Genomic DNA, 16,525 nt, shown 5'->3' with positions numbered 1-16,525 from the left:
TTCCAGTACCTATATAATGCACATTTGTCAGAGACGTTGCTGCTTACGGCCACACCACCCGGAACATGCCTGACCTCGTCTGATCTCGGAAGCCAAGCAGGGTTGGGCCTGGTTAGTACTTGGATGGGAGACTGCTTGGGAATACCAGGTGCTGTAAGCTTTTTCTCTTCTCCCTACCACCTGCATGTCTTTTGTTGCAACGTCTGATCACCCTGTGACACATGAGGAAGTTGGTCATCTTCAGCTGCTGCTGCTTTGTTGGCAGACACGAAGTGATCTGAGAGTCTCAATTTCAGCTGCAGAGAATAATCACATCAGGGAAGAAGATGTGCCCACTACAAGTCAGCCTTTCTCGGCAATTATCTGGTTACATAGAGGAAGTGTATGATTCCAGTACCTATATAATGCACATTTGTCACAGATATTGTTGCTTACGGCCACACCACCCTGAATAAGCCCGACCTCGTCTGATCTCGGAAGCCAAGGAGGGCTGGTTCTGGTTAGTACTTTGATGGGACACCGCTTGGGAATACCAGGTGCTGTAAGCTTTTTCTCTTCTCTCTACCACCTACATGTCTTTTGTTGCAATGTCTGATCGCCCTGTGACACATGAGGAAGTTGGTCATCTTCAGCTGCTGCTGCTTTGTTAGCAGACACGAAGTGATCTGAGAGTCTCAGTTTCAGCTGCAGAGAATAATCACATCAAGGAAGAAGATGTGCCCACAACAAGTTAGCCTTTCTCTGCAATTATCTGGTTACATAGAGGAACTATATTATTCCAGTACCTATATAATGCACATTTTTCACAGACATTGTTACTTACGGCCACACCACCCTGAATATGCCCGACCTCGACTGATCTCGGAACCCAAGCAGGGTTGGGCCTGGTTAGTACTTGAATGGGAGACCCCTTGGGAATGCCAGGTGCTGTAAGCTTTTTCTCTTCTCTCTACCACCTGCATGTATTTTGTTGCAAGGTCTGATCGCCCTGTGACACATGAGGAAGTTGGTCATCTTCAGCTGCTGCTGCTTTGTTGGCAGACACGAAGTGATCTGAGAGTCTCATTTTCAGCTGGAGAGAATAATCACGTCAGGGAAGAAGATGATCCCACTATTTATCATTCTTTCTCTGCAATTATCTGGTTATATAGAGGAAACGTATGATTCCAGTACCTATACAATTTACATTTTTCACAGACATTATTGCTTACCGCCACACCACCTTGAATATGCCCGACCTCGTCTGATCTCGGAAGCCAAGCAGGGTTGTGCCTGGTTAGTACTTGGATGGGAGACTGCTTGGGATTATCAGGTGCTGTAAGCTTTTTCTCTTCTCTCAACCACCTGCATGTCTTTTGTTGCAACGTCTGATCACCCTGTGACACATGAGGAAGTTGGTCATCTTCATTTTCTGCTGCTTTGTTGGCAGACACGAAGTGATCTTAAAGTCTCATTTTCAGCTGGAGAAAATTATCACGTCAGGGAACAAGATGTGCCCACTACATATCAGCCTTTCTTGGCAATTATATGGTTGCATAGAGGAACCGTATGATTCCAGTACCTATATAATGCACATTTGTCACAGACATTGTTACTTACGGCCACACCACCCTGAATATGCCCAACCTCGTCTGATCTTGGAAGCCAAGCAGGGTTGGGCCTGGTTAGTACTTGGATGGGAGACCGCTTGGGAATACCAGGTGCTGTAAGCTTTTTCTCTTCTCTCAACCACCTGCATGTCTTTTGTTGCAAGGTCTGATCACCCTGTGACACATGAGGAAGTTGGTCATCTTCAGCTGCTGCTGCTTTGTTGGCAGACACGAAGTGATCTTAGAGTCTCATTTTCAGCTGGAGAAAATTATCACGTCAGGGAACAAGATGTGCCCACTATATATCAGCCTTTTTCGGCAATTATCTTGTTACATAGAGGAACCATATGATTCCATTGCCTATATAATGCACATTTGTCACAGAGATTGTTGCTTACGGCCAAACCACCCTGAATATGTCTGACCTCGTTTGATCTCAGAAGCCAAGGAGGGTTGGGCCTGGTTAGTACTTTGATGAGAGACCGCTTGGGAATACCAGGTGCTGTAAGCTTTTTCTCTTCTCTCTACCACCTGCATGTCTTTTGTTGCAACGTCTGATCGCCCTGTGACACATGAGGAAGTTGGTCATCTTCAGCTGCTGCTGCTTTGTTGGCAGACATGAAGTGATCTGAGAGTCTCAGTTTCAGTTGCAGAGAATGATCACATCAGAGAAGATGATTTACCCGCTACACATCAGCCTTTCTCGGCAATTATCTGGTTGCATAGAGGAACCGTATGATTCCAGTACCTATATAATGCACATTTGTCAGAGACGTTGCTGCTTACGGCCACACCACCCGGAACATGCCTGACCTCGTCTGATCTCGGAAGCCAAGCAGGGTTGGGCCTGGTTAGTACTTGGATGGGGGGCCACTTGGGAATACCAGGTGCTGTAAGCTTCTTTTTTACTCTCTACCACCTTCATGTCTTTTGTGGCAACGTCTGATCCTCCTGTGACACATGAGGAAGTTGGTCATCTTCAGCTGCTGCTGCTTCTTTGTTGGCAGACACGAAGTGATCTGAGAGTCTCAATTTCAGCTGCAGAGAATAATCACATCAGGGAAGAAGATGTGCCCACTACAAGTCAGCCTTTCTCGGCAATTATCTGGTTACATAGAGGAAGTGTATGATTCCAGTACCTATATAATGCACATTTGTCACAGATATTGCTGCTTACGGCCACACCACCCGGAACATGCCTGACCTCGTATGATCTTGGAAGCCAAGCAGGATTGGGCCTGGTTAGTACTTGGATGGGAGACCACTTGGGAATACCAGGTGCTGTAAGCTTCTTCTCTACTCTCAGCCACCTTCATGTCTTTTGTGGCAACGTCTGATCCTCCTGTGACACATGAGGAAGTTGGTCATCTGCAGCTGCTGCTGCTTCTTTGTTAGCAGACACGAAGTGATCTGAGAGTCTCAATTTCAGCTGCAGAGAATAATCACATCAGGGAAGAAGATGTGCCCACTACAAGTCAGCCTTTCTCGGCAATTATCTGGTTACATAGAGGAAGTGTATGATTCCAGTACCTATATAATGCACATTTGTCACAGATATTGTTGCTTACGGCCACACCACCCTGAATAAGCCCGACCTTGTCTGATCTTGGTAGTCAAGCAGGTTTGGGCCTGGTTAGTACTTGGATGGGAGACTGCTTGGGAATACCAGGTGCTGTAAGCTTTTTCTCTTCTCTCTACCACCTGCATGTCTTTTGTTGCAACGTCTGATCACCCTGTGACACATGAGGAAGTTGGTCATCTTCAGCTGCTGCTGCTTTGTTGGCAGACACAAAGTGATCTGAGAGTCTCATTTTCAGCTGGAGAGAATTATCACGTCAGGGAAGAAGATGTGCCCACTACATATCAGCCTTTCTCGGCAATTATCTGGTTACATAGAGGAAGTGTATGATTCCATTGCCTATATAATGCACATTTGTCACGGAGATTGTTACTTACGGACAAACCACCCTGAATATGTCTGACCTTGTCTGATCTCGGAAGCCAAGGAGGGATGGTTCTGGTTAGTACTTTGATGGGACACCGCTTGGGAATACCAGGTGCTGTAAGCTTTTTCTCTTCTCTCTACCACCTACATGTCTTTTGTTGCAATGTCTGATCGCCCTGTGACACATGAGGAAGTTGGTCATCTTCAGCTGCTGCTGCTTTGTTAGCAGACACGAAGTGATCTGAGAGTCTCAGTTTCAGCTGCAGAGAATAATCACATCAAGGAAGAAGATGTGCCCACAACAAGTTAGCCTTTCTCTGCAATTATCTGGTTACATAGAGGAACTGTATTATTCCAGTACCTATATAATGCACATTTGTCACAGACATTGTTACTTACGACCACACCACCCTGAATATACCTGACCTCGACTGATCTCGGAACCCAAGCAGGGTTGGGCCTGGTTAGTACTTGGGTGGGAGACCGCTTGAAAATACCATTTGCTGTAAGCTTTTTCTCTTCTCTCTACAACCTGCATGTCTTTTGTTGCAACGTCTGATCACCCTGTGACACATGAGGAAGTTGGTCATCTTCAGCTGCTGCTGCTTTGTTGGCAGACACAAAGTGATCTGAGAGTCTCAGTTTCAGCTGCAGAGAATAATCACATCGAGGAAGAATATGTGCCCACTACACATCAGCCTTTCTTGGCAATTATCTGGTTACATAGAGGAACCGTATGATTCCAGTACCTATATAATGCACATTTGTCACAGAGATTATTACTTACGGCCACACCACCCTGAACATGCCCGACCTCGTCTGATCTCGGAAGCCAAGCACGGTCGGCCTGGTTAGTACTTGGGTGGGAGACTGCTTGGGAATACCAGGTGCTGTAAGCTTTATCTCTTCTCTGGACCACCTGAATGTCTTTTGTTGCAACGTCTGATCACCCTGTGACACATGAGGAAGTTGGTCATCTTCAGCTGCTGCTGCTTTGTTGGCAGACACAAAGTGATCTGAGAGTCTCAGTTTCAGTTGCAGAGAATGATCACATCAGAGAAGATGATTTACCCGCTACACATCAGCCTTTCTCGGCAATTATCTGGTTGCATAGAGGAACTGTATTATTCCAGTACCTATATAATGCACATTTGTCACAGACATTGTTACTTACGGCCACACCACCCTGAATATGCCCGACCTCGACTGATCTCGGAACCCAAGCAGGGTTGGGCCTGGTTAGTACTTGAATGGGAGACCCCTTGGGAAAACCAGGTGCTGTAAGCTTTTTCTCTTCTCTCTACCACCTGCATGTATTTTGTTGCAAGGTCTGATCGCCCTGTGACACATGAGGAAGTTGGTCATCTTCAGCTGCTGCTGCTTTGTTGGCAGACACGAAGTGATCTGAGAGTCTCATTTTCAGCTGGAGATAATAATCACGTCAGGGAAGAAGATGTGTCCACTATTTATCAGCCTTTCTCTGCAATTATCTGGTTATATAGAGGAAACGTATGATTCCAGTACCTATACAATTTACATTTGTCAGAGACATTGTTGCTTACGGCCACACCACCCTGAATATGCCCGACCTCGTCTGATCTCGAAAGCCAAGCAGGGTTGTGCCTGGTTAGTACTTGGATGGGAGACCGCTTGGGATTATCAGGTGCTGTAAGCTTTTTCTCTTCTCTCAACCACCTGCATGTCTTTTGTTGCAACGTCTGATCACCCTGTGACACATGAGGAAGTTGGTCATCTTCATTTTCTGCTGCTTTGTTGGCAGACACGAAGTGATCTTAAAGTCTCATTTTCAGCTGGAGAAAATTATCACGTCAGGGAACAAGATGTGCCCACTACATATCAGCCTTTCTTGGCAATTATATGGTTGCATAGAGGAACCGTATGATTCCAGTACCTATATAATGCACATTTGTCACAGACATTGTTACTTACGGCCACACCACCCTGAATATGCCCAACCTTGTCTGATCTTGGAAGCCAAGCGGGGTTGGGCCTGGTTAGTACTTGGATGGGAGACCGCTTGGGAATACCAGGTGCTGTAAGCTTTTTCTCTTCTCTCAACCACCTGCATGTCTTTTGTTGCAACGTCTGATCACCCTGTGACACATGAGGAAGTTGGTCATCTTCAGCTGCTGCTGCTTTGTTGGCAGACACGAAGTGATCTGAGAGTCTCAGTTTCAGCTGGAAAAAATTATCACGTCAGGGAACAAGATGTGCCCACTATATATCAGCCTTTTTCGGCAATTATCTTGTTACATAGAGGAACCATATGATTCCATTGCCTATATAATGCACATTTGTCACAGAGATTGTTGCTTACGGCCAAACCACCCTGAATATGTCTGACCTCGTCTGATCTCAGAAGCCAAGGAGGGTTGGGCCTGGTTAGTACTTTGATGAGAGACCGCTTGGGAATACCAGGTGTTGTAAGCTTTTTCTCTTCTCTCTACCATCTGCATGTCTTTTGTTGCAACGTCTGATCGCCCTGTGACACATGAGGAAGTTGGTCATCTTCAGCTGCTGCTGCTTTGTTGGCAGACATGAAGTGATCTGAGAGTGTCAGTTTCAGTTGCAGAGAATGATCACATCAGAGAAGATGATTTACCCGCTACACATCAGCCTTTCTCGGCAATTATCTGGTTGCATAGAGGAACCGTATGATTCCAGTACCTATATAATGCACATTTGTCAGAGACGTTGCTGCTTACGGCCACACCACCCGGAACATGCCTGACCTCGTCTGATCTCAGAAGCCAAGCAGGGTTGGGCCTGGTTAGTACTTGGATGGGAGACTGCTTGGGAATACCAGGTGCTGTAAGCTTTTTCTCTTCTCTCTACCACCTGCATGTCTTTTGTTGCAACGTCTGATCACCCTGTGACACATGAGGAAGTTGGTCATCTTCAGCTGCTGCTGCTTTGTTGGCAGACACGAAGTGATCTGAGAGTCTCAATTTCAGCTGCAGAGAATAATCACATCAGGGAAGAAGATGTGCCCACTACAAGTCAGCCTTTCTCGGCAATTATCTGGTTACATAGAGGAAGTGTATGATTCCAGTACCTATATAATGCACATTTGTCACAGATATTGTTGCTTACGGCCACACCACCCTGAATAAGCCCGACCTCGTCTGATCTCGGAAGCCAAGGAGGGCTGGTTCTGGTTAGTACTTTGATGGGACACCGCTTGGGAATACCAGGTGCTGTAAGCTTTTTCTCTTCTCTCTACCACCTACATGTCTTTTGTTGCAATGTCTGATCGCCCTGTGACACATGAGGAAGTTGGTCATCTTCAGCTGCTGCTGCTTTGTTAGCAGACACGAAGTGATCTGAGAGTCTCAGTTTCAGCTGCAGAGAATAATCACATCAAGGAAGAAGATGTGCCCACAACAAGTTAGCCTTTCTCTGCAATTATCTGGTTACATAGAGGAACTATATTATTCCAGTACCTATATAATGCACATTTTTCACAGACATTGTTACTTACGGCCACACCACCCTGAATATGCCCGACCTCGACTGATCTCGGAACCCAAGCAGGGTTGGGCCTGGTTAGTACTTGAATGGGAGACCCCTTGGGAATGCCAGGTGCTGTAAGCTTTTTCTCTTCTCTCTACCACCTGCATGTATTTTGTTGCAAGGTCTGATCGCCCTGTGACACATGAGGAAGTTGGTCATCTTCAGCTGCTGCTGCTTTGTTGGCAGACACGAAGTGATCTGAGAGTCTCATTTTCAGCTGGAGAGAATAATCACGTATGGGAAGAAGATGTGCCCACTATTTATCATTCTTTCTCTGCAATTATCTGGTTATATAGAGGAAACGTATGATTCCAGTACCTATACAATTTACATTTTTCACAGACATTGTTGCTTACGGCCACACCACCCTGAATATGCCCGACCTCGTCTGATCTCGAAAGCCAAGCAGGGTTGTGCCTGGTTAGTACTTGGATGGGAGACCGCTTGGGATTATCAGGTGCTGTAAGCTTTTTCTCTTCTCTCAACCACCTGCATGTCTTTTGTTGCAACGTCTGATCACCCTGTGACACATGAGGAAGTTGGTCATCTTCATTTTCTGCTGCTTTGTTGGCAGACACGAAGTGATCTTAAAGTCTCATTTTCAGCTGGAGAAAATTATCACGTCAGGGAACAAGATGTGCCCACTACATATCAGCCTTTCTTGGCAATTATATGGTTGCATAGAGGAACCGTATGATTCCAGTACCTATATAATGCACATTTGTCACAGACATTGTTACTTACGGCCACACCACCCTGAATATGCCCAACCTCGTCTGATCTTGGAAGCCAAGCAGGGTTGGGCCTGGTTAGTACTTGGATGGGAGACAGCTTGGGAATACCAGGTGCTGTAAGCTTTTTCTCTTCTCTCAACCACCTTCATGTCTTTTGTTGCAACGTCTGATCACCCTGTGACACATGAGGAAGTTGGTCATCTTCAGCTGCTGCTGCTTTGTTGGCAGACACGAAGTGATCTGAGAGTCTCATTTTCAGCTGGAGAGAATAATCACGTCAGGGAAGAAGATGTGCCCACTATTTATCATTCTTTCTCTGCAATTATCTGGTTATATAGAGGAAACGTATGATTCCAGTACCTATACAATTTACATTTTTCACAGACATTGTTGCTTACGGCCACACCACCCTGAATATGTCTGACCTCGTCTGATCTCAGAAGCCAAGGAGGGTTGGGCCTGGTTAGTACTTTGATGAGAGACCGCTTGGGAATACCAGGTGTTGTAAGCTTTTTCTCTTCTCTCTACCATCTGCATGTCTTTTGTTGCAACGTCTGATCGCCCTGTGACACATGAGGAAGTTGGTCATCTTCAGCTGCTGCTGCTTTGTTGGCAGACATGAAGTGATCTGAGAGTGTCAGTTTCAGTTGCAGAGAATGATCACATCAGAGAAGATGATTTACCCGCTACACATCAGCCTTTCTCGGCAATTATCTGGTTGCATAGAGGAACCGTATGATTCCAGTACCTATATAATGCACATTTGTCAGAGACGTTGCTGCTTACGGCCACACCACCCGGAACATGCCTGACCTCGTCTGATCTCGGAAGTCAAGCAGGGTTGGGCCTGGTTAGTACTTGGATGGGAGACTGCTTGGGAATACCAGGTGCTGTAAGCTTTTTCTCTTCTCTCTACCACCTGCATGTCTTTTGTTGCAACGTCTGATCACCCTGTGACACATGAGGAAGTTGGTCATCTTCAGCTGCTGCTGCTTTGTTGGCAGACACGAAGTGATCTGAGAGTCTCAATTTCAGCTGCAGAGAATAATCACATCAGGGAAGAAGATGTGCCCACTACAAGTCAGCCTTTCTCGGCAATTATCTGGTTACATAGAGGAAGTGTATGATTCCAGTACCTATATAATGCACATTTGTCACAGATATTGTTGCTTACGGCCACACCACCCTGAATAAGCCCGACCTCGTCTGATCTCGGAAGCCAAGGAGGGCTGGTTCTGGTTAGTACTTTGATGGGACACCGCTTGGGAATACCAGGTGCTGTAAGCTTTTTCTCTTCTCTCTACCACCTACATGTCTTTTGTTGCAATGTCTGATCGCCCTGTGACACATGAGGAAGTTGGTCATCTTCAGCTGCTGCTGCTTTGTTAGCAGACACGAAGTGATCTGAGAGTCTCAGTTTCAGCTGCAGAGAATAATCACATCAAGGAAGAAGATGTGCCCACAACAAGTTAGCCTTTCTCTGCAATTATCTGGTTACATAGAGGAACTATATTATTCCAGTACCTATATAATGCACATTTTTCACAGACATTGTTACTTACGGCCACACCACCCTGAATATGCCCGACCTCGACTGATCTCGGAACCCAAGCAGGGTTGGGCCTGGTTAGTACTTGAATGGGAGACCCCTTGGGAATGCCAGGTGCTGTAAGCTTTTTCTCTTCTCTCTACCACCTGCATGTATTTTGTTGCAAGGTCTGATCGCCCTGTGACACATGAGGAAGTTGGTCATCTTCAGCTGCTGCTGCTTTGTTGGCAGACACGAAGTGATCTGAGAGTCTCATTTTCAGCTGGAGAGAATAATCACGTATGGGAAGAAGATGTGCCCACTATTTATCATTCTTTCTCTGCAATTATCTGGTTATATAGAGGAAACGTATGATTCCAGTACCTATACAATTTACATTTTTCACAGACATTGTTGCTTACGGCCACACCACCCTGAATATGCCCGACCTCGTCTGATCTCGAAAGCCAAGCAGGGTTGTGCCTGGTTAGTACTTGGATGGGAGACCGCTTGGGATTATCAGGTGCTGTAAGCTTTTTCTCTTCTCTCAACCACCTGCATGTCTTTTGTTGCAACGTCTGATCACCCTGTGACACATGAGGAAGTTGGTCATCTTCATTTTCTGCTGCTTTGTTGGCAGACACGAAGTGATCTTAAAGTCTCATTTTCAGCTGGAGAAAATTATCACGTCAGGGAACAAGATGTGCCCACTACATATCAGCCTTTCTTGGCAATTATATGGTTGCATAGAGGAACCGTATGATTCCAGTACCTATATAATGCACATTTGTCACAGACATTGTTACTTACGGCCACACCACCCTGAATATGCCCAACCTCGTCTGATCTTGGAAGCCAAGCAGGGTTGGGCCTGGTTAGTACTTGGATGGGAGACAGCTTGGGAATACCAGGTGCTGTAAGCTTTTTCTCTTCTCTCAACCACCTTCATGTCTTTTGTTGCAACGTCTGATCACCCTGTGACACATGAGGAAGTTGGTCATCTTCAGCTGCTGCTGCTTTGTTGGCAGACACGAAGTGATCTGAGAGTCTCATTTTCAGCTGGAGAGAATAATCACGTCAGGGAAGAAGATGTGCCCACTATTTATCATTCTTTCTCTGCAATTATCTGGTTATATAGAGGAAACGTATGATTCCAGTACCTATACAATTTACATTTTTCACAGACATTGTTGCTTACGGCCACACCACCCTGAATATGTCTGACCTCGTCTGATCTCAGAAGCCAAGGAGGGTTGGGCCTGGTTAGTACTTTGATGAGAGACCGCTTGGGAATACCAGGTGTTGTAAGCTTTTTCTCTTCTCTCTACCATCTGCATGTCTTTTGTTGCAACGTCTGATCGCCCTGTGACACATGAGGAAGTTGGTCATCTTCAGCTGCTGCTGCTTTGTTGGCAGACATGAAGTGATCTGAGAGTGTCAGTTTCAGTTGCAGAGAATGATCACATCAGAGAAGATGATTTACCCGCTACACATCAGCCTTTCTCGGCAATTATCTGGTTGCATAGAGGAACCGTATGATTCCAGTACCTATATAATGCACATTTGTCAGAGACGTTGCTGCTTACGGCCACACCACCCGGAACATGCCTGACCTCGTCTGATCTCGGAAGTCAAGCAGGGTTGGGCCTGGTTAGTACTTGGATGGGAGACTGCTTGGGAATACCAGGTGCTGTAAGCTTTTTCTCTTCTCTCTACCACCTGCATGTCTTTTGTTGCAACGTCTGATCACCCTGTGACACATGAGGAAGTTGGTCATCTTCAGCTGCTGCTGCTTTGTTGGCAGACACGAAGTGATCTGAGAGTCTCAATTTCAGCTGCAGAGAATAATCACATCAGGGAAGAAGATGTGCCCACTACAAGTCAGCCTTTCTCGGCAATTATCTGGTTACATAGAGGAAGTGTATGATTCCAGTACCTATATAATGCACATTTGTCACAGATATTGTTGCTTACGTTCACACCACCCTGAATAAGCCCGACCTCGTCTGATCTCGGAAGCCAAGGAGGGCTGGTTCTGGTTAGTACTTTGATGGGACACCGCTTGGGAATACCAGGTGCTGTAAGCTTTTTCTCTTCTCTCTACCACCTACATGTCTTTTGTTGCAATGTCTGATCGCCCTGTGACACATGAGGAAGTTGGTCATCTTCAGCTGCTGCTGCTTTGTTAGCAGACACGAAGTGATCTGAGACTCTCAGTTTCAGCTGCAGAGAATAATCACATCAAGGAAGAAGATGTGCCCACAACAAGTTAGCCTTTCTCTGCAATTATCTGGTTACATAGAGGAACTATATTATTCCAGTACCTATATAATGCACATTTTTCACAGACATTGTTACTTACGGCCACACCACCCTCAATATGCCCGACCTCGACTGATCTCGGAACCCAAGCAGGGTTGGGCCTGGTTAGTACTTGAATGGGAGACCCCTTGGGAATGCCAGGTGCTGTAAGCTTTTTCTCTTCTCTCTACCACCTGCATGTATTTTGTTGCAAGGTCTGATCGCCCTGTGACACATGAGGAAGTTGGTCATCTTCAGCTGCTGCTGCTTTGTTGGCAGACACGAAGTGATCTGAGAGTCTCATTTTCAGCTGGAGAGAATAATCACGTCAGGGAAGAAGATGTGCCCACTATTTATCATTCTTTCTCTGCAATTATCTGGTTATATAGAGGAAACGTATGATTCCAGTACCTATACAATTTACATTTTTCACAGACATTGTTGCTTACGGCCACACCACCCTGAATATGCCCGACCTCGTCAGATCTCGGAAGCCAAGCAGGGTTGTGCCTGGTTAGTACTTGGATGGGAGACCGCTTGGGATTATCAGGTGCTGTAAGCTTTTTCTCTTCTCTCAACCACCTGCATGTCTTTTGTTGCAACGTCTGATCACCCTGTGACACATGAGGAAGTTGGTCATCTTCATTTTCTGCTGCTTTGTTGGCAGACACGAAGTGATCTTAAAGTCTCATTTTCAGCTGGAGAAAATTATCACGTCAGGGAACAAGATGTGCCCACTACATATCAGCCTTTCTTGGCAATTATATGGTTGCATAGAGGAACCGTATGATTCCAGTACCTATATAATGCACATTTGTCACAGACATTGTTACTTACGGCCACACCACCCTGAATATGCCCAACCTCGTCTGATCTTGGAAGCCAAGCAGGGTTGGGCCTGGTTAGTACTTGGATGGGAGACCGCTTGGGAATACCAGGTGCTGTAAGCTTTTTCTCTTCTCTCAACCACCTGCATGTCTTTTGTTGCAAGGTCTGATCACCCTGTGACACATGAGGAAGTTGGTCATCTTCAGCTGCTGCTGCTTTGTTGGCAGACACGAAGTGATCTTAGAGTCTCATTTTCAGCTGGAGAAAATGATCACGTCAGGGAACAAGATGTGCCCACTATATATCAGCCTTTTTCGGCAATTATCTTGTTACATAGAGGAACCATATGATTCCATTGCCTATATAATGCACATTTGTCACAGAGATTGTTGCTTACGGCCAAACCACCCTGAATATGTCTGACCTCGTTTGATCTCAGAAGCCAAGGAGGGTTGGGCCTGGTTAGTACTTTGATGAGAGACCGCTTGGGAATACCAGGTGCTGTAAGCTTTTTCTCTTCTCTCTACCACCTGCATGTCTTTTGTTGCAACGTCTGATCGCCCTGTGACACATGAGGAAGTTGGTCATCTTTAGCTGCTGCTGCTTTGTTGGCAGACATGAAGTGATCTGAGAGTCTCAGTTTCAGTTGCAGAGAATGATCACATCAGAGAAGATGATTTACCCGCTACACATCAGCCTTTCTCGGCAATTATCTGGTTGCATAGAGGAACCGTATGATTCCAGTACCTATATAATGCACATTTGTCAGAGACGTTGCTGCTTACGGCCACACCACCCGGAACATGCCTGACCTCGTCTGATCTCGGAAGCCAAGCAGGGTTTGGCCTGGTTAGTACTTGGATGGGGGGCCACTTGGGAATACCAGGTGCTGTAAGCTTCTTTTTTACTCTCTACCACCTTCATGTCTTTTGTGGCAACGTCTGATCCTCCTGTGACACATGAGGAAGTTGGTCATCTTCAGCTGCTGCTGCTTCTTTGTTGGCAGACACGAAGTGATCTGAGAGTCTCAATTTCAGCTGCAGAGAATAATCACATCAGGGAAGAAGATGTGCCCACTACAAGTCAGCCTTTCTCGGCAATTATCTGGTTACATAGAGGAAGTGTATGATTCCAGTACCTATATAATGCACATTTGTCACAGATATTGCTGCTTACGGCCACACCACCCTGAATAAGCCCGACCTCGTCTGATCTTGGAAGTCAAGCAGGTTTGGGCCTGGTTAGTACTTGGAAGGGAGACTGCTTGGGAATACCAGGTGCTGTAAGCTTTTTCTCTTCTCTCTACCACCTGCATGTCTTTTGTTGCAACGTCTGATCACCCTGTGACACATGAGGAAGTTGGTCATCTTCAGCTGCTGCTGCTTTGTTGGCAGACACAAAGTGATCTGAGAGTCTCATTTTCAGCTGGAGAGAATTATCACGTCAGGGAAGAAGATGTGCCCACTACATATCAGCCTTTCTCGGCAATTATCTGGTTACATAGAGGAAGTGTATGATTCCATTGCCTATATAATGCACATTTGTCACGGAGATTGTTACTTACGGACAAACCACCCTGAATATGTCTGACCTTGTCTGATCTCGGAAGCCAAGGAGGGCTGGTTCTGGTTAGTACTTTGATGGGACACCGCTTGGGAATACCAGGTGCTGTAAGCTTTTTCTCTTCTCTCTACCACCTACATGTCTTTTGTTGCAATATCTGATCGCCCTGTGACACATGAGGAAGTTGGTCATCTTCAGCTGCTGCTGCTTTGTTAGCAGACACGAAGTGATCTGAGAGTCTCAGTTTCAGCTGCAGAGAACAATCACATCAAGGAAGAAGATGTGCCCACAACAAGTTAGCCTTTCTCTGCAATTATCTGGTTACATAGAGGAACTGTATTATTCCAGTACCTATATAATGCACATTTTTCACAGACATTGTTACTTACGGCCACACCACCCTGAATATGCCCGACCTCGACTGATCTTGGAACCCAAGCAGGGTTGGGCCTGGTTAGTACTTGAATGGGAGACCCCTTGGGAATGCCAGGTGCTGTAAGCTTTTTCTCTTCTCTCTACCACCTGCATGTATTTTGTTGCAAGGTCTGATCGCCCTGTGACACATGAGGAAGTTGGTCATCTTCAGCTGCTGCTGCTTTGTTGGCAGACACGAAGTGATCTGAGAGTCTCATTTTCAGCTGGAGAGAATAATCACGTCAGGGAAGAAGATGTGCCCACTATTTATCAGCCTTTCTCTGCAATTATCTGGTTATATAGAGGAAACGTATGATTCCAGTATCTATACAATTTACATTTGTCACAGACATTGTTGCTTACGGCCACACCACCCTGAATATGCCCGACCTCGTCAGATCTCGGAAGCCAAGCAGGGTTGTGCCTGGTTAGTACTTGGATGGGAGACCGCTTGGGATTATCAGGTGCTGTAAGCTTTTTCTCTTCTCTCAACCACCTTCATGTCTTTTGTTGCAACGTCTGATCACCCTGTGACACATGAGGAAGTTGGTCATCTTCAGCTGCTGCTGCTTTGTTGGCAGACACGAAGTGATCTGAGAGTCTCATTTTCAGCTGGAGAGAATAATCACGTCAGGGAAGAAGATGTGCCCACTATATATCAGCCTTTTTCGGCAATTATCTTGTTACATAGAGGAACCATATGATTCCATTGCCTATGTAATGCACATTTGTCACAGAGATTGTTGCTTACGGCCAAACCACCCTGAATATGTCTGACCTCGTCTGATCTCAGAAGCCAAGGAGGGTTGGGCCTGGTTAGTACTTTGATGAGAGACCGCTTGGGAATACCAGGTGTTGTAAGCTTTTTCTCTTCTCTCTACCATCTGCATGTCTTTTGTTGCAACGTCTGATCGCCCTGTGACACATGAGGAAGTTGGTCATCTTCAGCTGCTGCTGCTTTGTTGGCAGACATGAAGTGATCTGAGAGTGTCAGTTTCAGTTGCAGAGAATGATCACATCAGAGAAGATGATTTACCCGCTACACATCAGCCTTTCTCGGCAATTATCTGGTTGCATAGAGGAACCGTATGATTCCAGTACCTATATAATGCACATTTGTCAGAGACGTTGCTGCTTACGGCCACACCACCCGGAACATGCCTGACCTCGTCTGATCTCGGAAGCCAAGCAGGGTTGGGCCTGGTTAGTACTTGGATGGGAGACTGCTTGGGAATACCAGGTGCTGTAAGCTTTTTCTCTTCTCTCTACCACCTGCATGTCTTTTGTTGCAACGTCTGATCACCCTGTGACACATGAGGAAGTTGGTCATCTTCAGCTGCTGCTGCTTTGTTGGCAGACACGAAGTGATCTGAGACTCTCAGTTTCAGCTGCAGAGAATAATCACATCAAGGAAGAAGATGTGCCCACAACAAGTTAGCCTTTCTCTGCAATTATCTGGTTACATAGAGGAACTATATTATTCCAGTACCTATATAATGCACATTTTTCACAGACATTGTTACTTACGGCCACACCACCCTCAATATGCCCGACCTCGACTGATCTCGGAACCCAAGCAGGGTTGGGCCTGGTTAGTACTTGAATGGGAGACCCCTTGGGAATGCCAGGTGCTGTAAGCTTTTTCTCTTCTCTCTACCACCTGCATGTATTTTGTTGCAAGGTCTGATCGCCCTGTGACACATGAGGAAGTTGGTCATCTTCAGCTGCTGCTGCTTTGTTGGCAGACACGAAGTGATCTGAGAGTCTCATTTTCAGCTGGAGAGAATAATCACGTCAGGGAAGAAGATGTGCCCACTATTTATCATTCTTTCTCTGCAATTATCTGGTTATATAGAGGAAACGTATGATTCCAGTACCTATACAATTTACATTTTTCACAGACATTGTTGCTTACGGCCACACCACCCTGAATATGCCCGACCTAGTCAGATCTCGGAAGCCAAGCAGGGTTGTGCCTGGTTAGTACTTGGATGGGAGACCGCTTGGGATTATCAGGTGCTGTAAGCTTTTTCTCTTCTCTCAACCACCTGCATGTCTTTTGTTGCAACGTCTGATCACCCTGTGACAC

The 16,525-nt window shown here is 46.0% G+C and overlaps 5 non-coding genes and 36 pseudogenes across 5 annotated transcripts; all 41 read left to right on the top strand.

The window, feature by feature from the left end:
- Window positions 1–41: 41 nt before the first annotated feature.
- On the top strand, window positions 42–160 carry LOC140299515 (5S ribosomal RNA; annotated as a pseudogene).
- Window positions 161–429: 269 nt separating this feature from the next.
- On the top strand, window positions 430–548 carry LOC140289137 (5S ribosomal RNA; annotated as a pseudogene).
- A 269-nt stretch (window positions 549–817) lies between these two features.
- Window positions 818–936, top strand: LOC140307470 (5S ribosomal RNA; annotated as a pseudogene).
- Window positions 937–1,205: 269 nt separating this feature from the next.
- On the top strand, window positions 1,206–1,324 carry LOC140293128 (5S ribosomal RNA; annotated as a pseudogene).
- A 269-nt stretch (window positions 1,325–1,593) lies between these two features.
- Window positions 1,594–1,712, top strand: LOC140293419 (5S ribosomal RNA). Its single transcript, XR_011912670.1, has one exon. It is a non-coding gene; the product is annotated as a 5S ribosomal RNA (ribosomal RNA).
- Window positions 1,713–1,981: 269 nt separating this feature from the next.
- LOC140273739 (5S ribosomal RNA) lies at window positions 1,982–2,100 on the top strand (annotated as a pseudogene).
- A 269-nt stretch (window positions 2,101–2,369) lies between these two features.
- On the top strand, window positions 2,370–2,488 carry LOC140299335 (5S ribosomal RNA; annotated as a pseudogene).
- Window positions 2,489–2,760: 272 nt separating this feature from the next.
- Window positions 2,761–2,879, top strand: LOC140272434 (5S ribosomal RNA; annotated as a pseudogene).
- Window positions 2,880–3,151: 272 nt separating this feature from the next.
- On the top strand, window positions 3,152–3,270 carry LOC140285536 (5S ribosomal RNA; annotated as a pseudogene).
- A 657-nt stretch (window positions 3,271–3,927) lies between these two features.
- Window positions 3,928–4,046, top strand: LOC140296925 (5S ribosomal RNA; annotated as a pseudogene).
- A 269-nt stretch (window positions 4,047–4,315) lies between these two features.
- LOC140291270 (5S ribosomal RNA) lies at window positions 4,316–4,433 on the top strand (annotated as a pseudogene).
- Window positions 4,434–4,702: 269 nt separating this feature from the next.
- On the top strand, window positions 4,703–4,821 carry LOC140298788 (5S ribosomal RNA; annotated as a pseudogene).
- A 269-nt stretch (window positions 4,822–5,090) lies between these two features.
- On the top strand, window positions 5,091–5,209 carry LOC140272011 (5S ribosomal RNA; annotated as a pseudogene).
- A 269-nt stretch (window positions 5,210–5,478) lies between these two features.
- On the top strand, window positions 5,479–5,597 carry LOC140299816 (5S ribosomal RNA; annotated as a pseudogene).
- Window positions 5,598–5,866: 269 nt separating this feature from the next.
- On the top strand, window positions 5,867–5,985 carry LOC140282379 (5S ribosomal RNA; annotated as a pseudogene).
- Window positions 5,986–6,254: 269 nt separating this feature from the next.
- Window positions 6,255–6,373, top strand: LOC140298351 (5S ribosomal RNA). The gene has a single exon (XR_011914007.1). It is a non-coding gene; the product is annotated as a 5S ribosomal RNA (ribosomal RNA).
- Window positions 6,374–6,642: 269 nt separating this feature from the next.
- Window positions 6,643–6,761, top strand: LOC140289136 (5S ribosomal RNA; annotated as a pseudogene).
- Window positions 6,762–7,030: 269 nt separating this feature from the next.
- Window positions 7,031–7,149, top strand: LOC140307466 (5S ribosomal RNA; annotated as a pseudogene).
- Window positions 7,150–7,418: 269 nt separating this feature from the next.
- On the top strand, window positions 7,419–7,537 carry LOC140272005 (5S ribosomal RNA; annotated as a pseudogene).
- Window positions 7,538–7,806: 269 nt separating this feature from the next.
- LOC140301056 (5S ribosomal RNA) lies at window positions 7,807–7,925 on the top strand (annotated as a pseudogene).
- Window positions 7,926–8,194: 269 nt separating this feature from the next.
- LOC140281688 (5S ribosomal RNA) lies at window positions 8,195–8,313 on the top strand (annotated as a pseudogene).
- Window positions 8,314–8,582: 269 nt separating this feature from the next.
- LOC140298605 (5S ribosomal RNA) lies at window positions 8,583–8,701 on the top strand. Its single transcript, XR_011914236.1, has one exon. It is a non-coding gene; the product is annotated as a 5S ribosomal RNA (ribosomal RNA).
- A 269-nt stretch (window positions 8,702–8,970) lies between these two features.
- On the top strand, window positions 8,971–9,089 carry LOC140289135 (5S ribosomal RNA; annotated as a pseudogene).
- Window positions 9,090–9,358: 269 nt separating this feature from the next.
- Window positions 9,359–9,477, top strand: LOC140307461 (5S ribosomal RNA; annotated as a pseudogene).
- A 269-nt stretch (window positions 9,478–9,746) lies between these two features.
- On the top strand, window positions 9,747–9,865 carry LOC140271998 (5S ribosomal RNA; annotated as a pseudogene).
- Window positions 9,866–10,134: 269 nt separating this feature from the next.
- On the top strand, window positions 10,135–10,253 carry LOC140301055 (5S ribosomal RNA; annotated as a pseudogene).
- Window positions 10,254–10,522: 269 nt separating this feature from the next.
- On the top strand, window positions 10,523–10,641 carry LOC140281680 (5S ribosomal RNA; annotated as a pseudogene).
- Window positions 10,642–10,910: 269 nt separating this feature from the next.
- On the top strand, window positions 10,911–11,029 carry LOC140298604 (5S ribosomal RNA). Its single transcript, XR_011914235.1, has one exon. It is a non-coding gene; the product is annotated as a 5S ribosomal RNA (ribosomal RNA).
- Window positions 11,030–11,298: 269 nt separating this feature from the next.
- On the top strand, window positions 11,299–11,417 carry LOC140294474 (5S ribosomal RNA; annotated as a pseudogene).
- A 269-nt stretch (window positions 11,418–11,686) lies between these two features.
- Window positions 11,687–11,805, top strand: LOC140282567 (5S ribosomal RNA; annotated as a pseudogene).
- A 269-nt stretch (window positions 11,806–12,074) lies between these two features.
- LOC140303213 (5S ribosomal RNA) lies at window positions 12,075–12,193 on the top strand (annotated as a pseudogene).
- Window positions 12,194–12,462: 269 nt separating this feature from the next.
- Window positions 12,463–12,581, top strand: LOC140293408 (5S ribosomal RNA). The gene has a single exon (XR_011912669.1). It is a non-coding gene; the product is annotated as a 5S ribosomal RNA (ribosomal RNA).
- Window positions 12,582–12,850: 269 nt separating this feature from the next.
- On the top strand, window positions 12,851–12,969 carry LOC140273733 (5S ribosomal RNA; annotated as a pseudogene).
- A 269-nt stretch (window positions 12,970–13,238) lies between these two features.
- LOC140319421 (5S ribosomal RNA) lies at window positions 13,239–13,357 on the top strand (annotated as a pseudogene).
- Window positions 13,358–13,629: 272 nt separating this feature from the next.
- LOC140318402 (5S ribosomal RNA) lies at window positions 13,630–13,748 on the top strand (annotated as a pseudogene).
- Window positions 13,749–14,405: 657 nt separating this feature from the next.
- On the top strand, window positions 14,406–14,524 carry LOC140279512 (5S ribosomal RNA; annotated as a pseudogene).
- A 269-nt stretch (window positions 14,525–14,793) lies between these two features.
- Window positions 14,794–14,912, top strand: LOC140303206 (5S ribosomal RNA; annotated as a pseudogene).
- A 269-nt stretch (window positions 14,913–15,181) lies between these two features.
- Window positions 15,182–15,300, top strand: LOC140282375 (5S ribosomal RNA; annotated as a pseudogene).
- A 269-nt stretch (window positions 15,301–15,569) lies between these two features.
- LOC140299514 (5S ribosomal RNA) lies at window positions 15,570–15,688 on the top strand (annotated as a pseudogene).
- Window positions 15,689–15,957: 269 nt separating this feature from the next.
- LOC140282560 (5S ribosomal RNA) lies at window positions 15,958–16,076 on the top strand (annotated as a pseudogene).
- A 269-nt stretch (window positions 16,077–16,345) lies between these two features.
- On the top strand, window positions 16,346–16,464 carry LOC140283573 (5S ribosomal RNA; annotated as a pseudogene).
- The last annotated feature ends 61 nt before the right edge of the window (window positions 16,465–16,525 follow it).

The sequence above is a fragment of the Leuresthes tenuis genome, unplaced genomic scaffold, assembly GCF_036924035.1.
Source record: "Leuresthes tenuis unplaced genomic scaffold, fLeuTen1.0.hap1 SCAF_1, whole genome shotgun sequence".
NCBI lineage: Eukaryota > Metazoa > Chordata > Actinopteri > Atheriniformes > Atherinopsidae > Leuresthes > Leuresthes tenuis.
The sequence above is the reverse complement of the archived record's forward strand: the minus strand, read 5'-3'. Positions and strand labels throughout refer to the sequence as shown.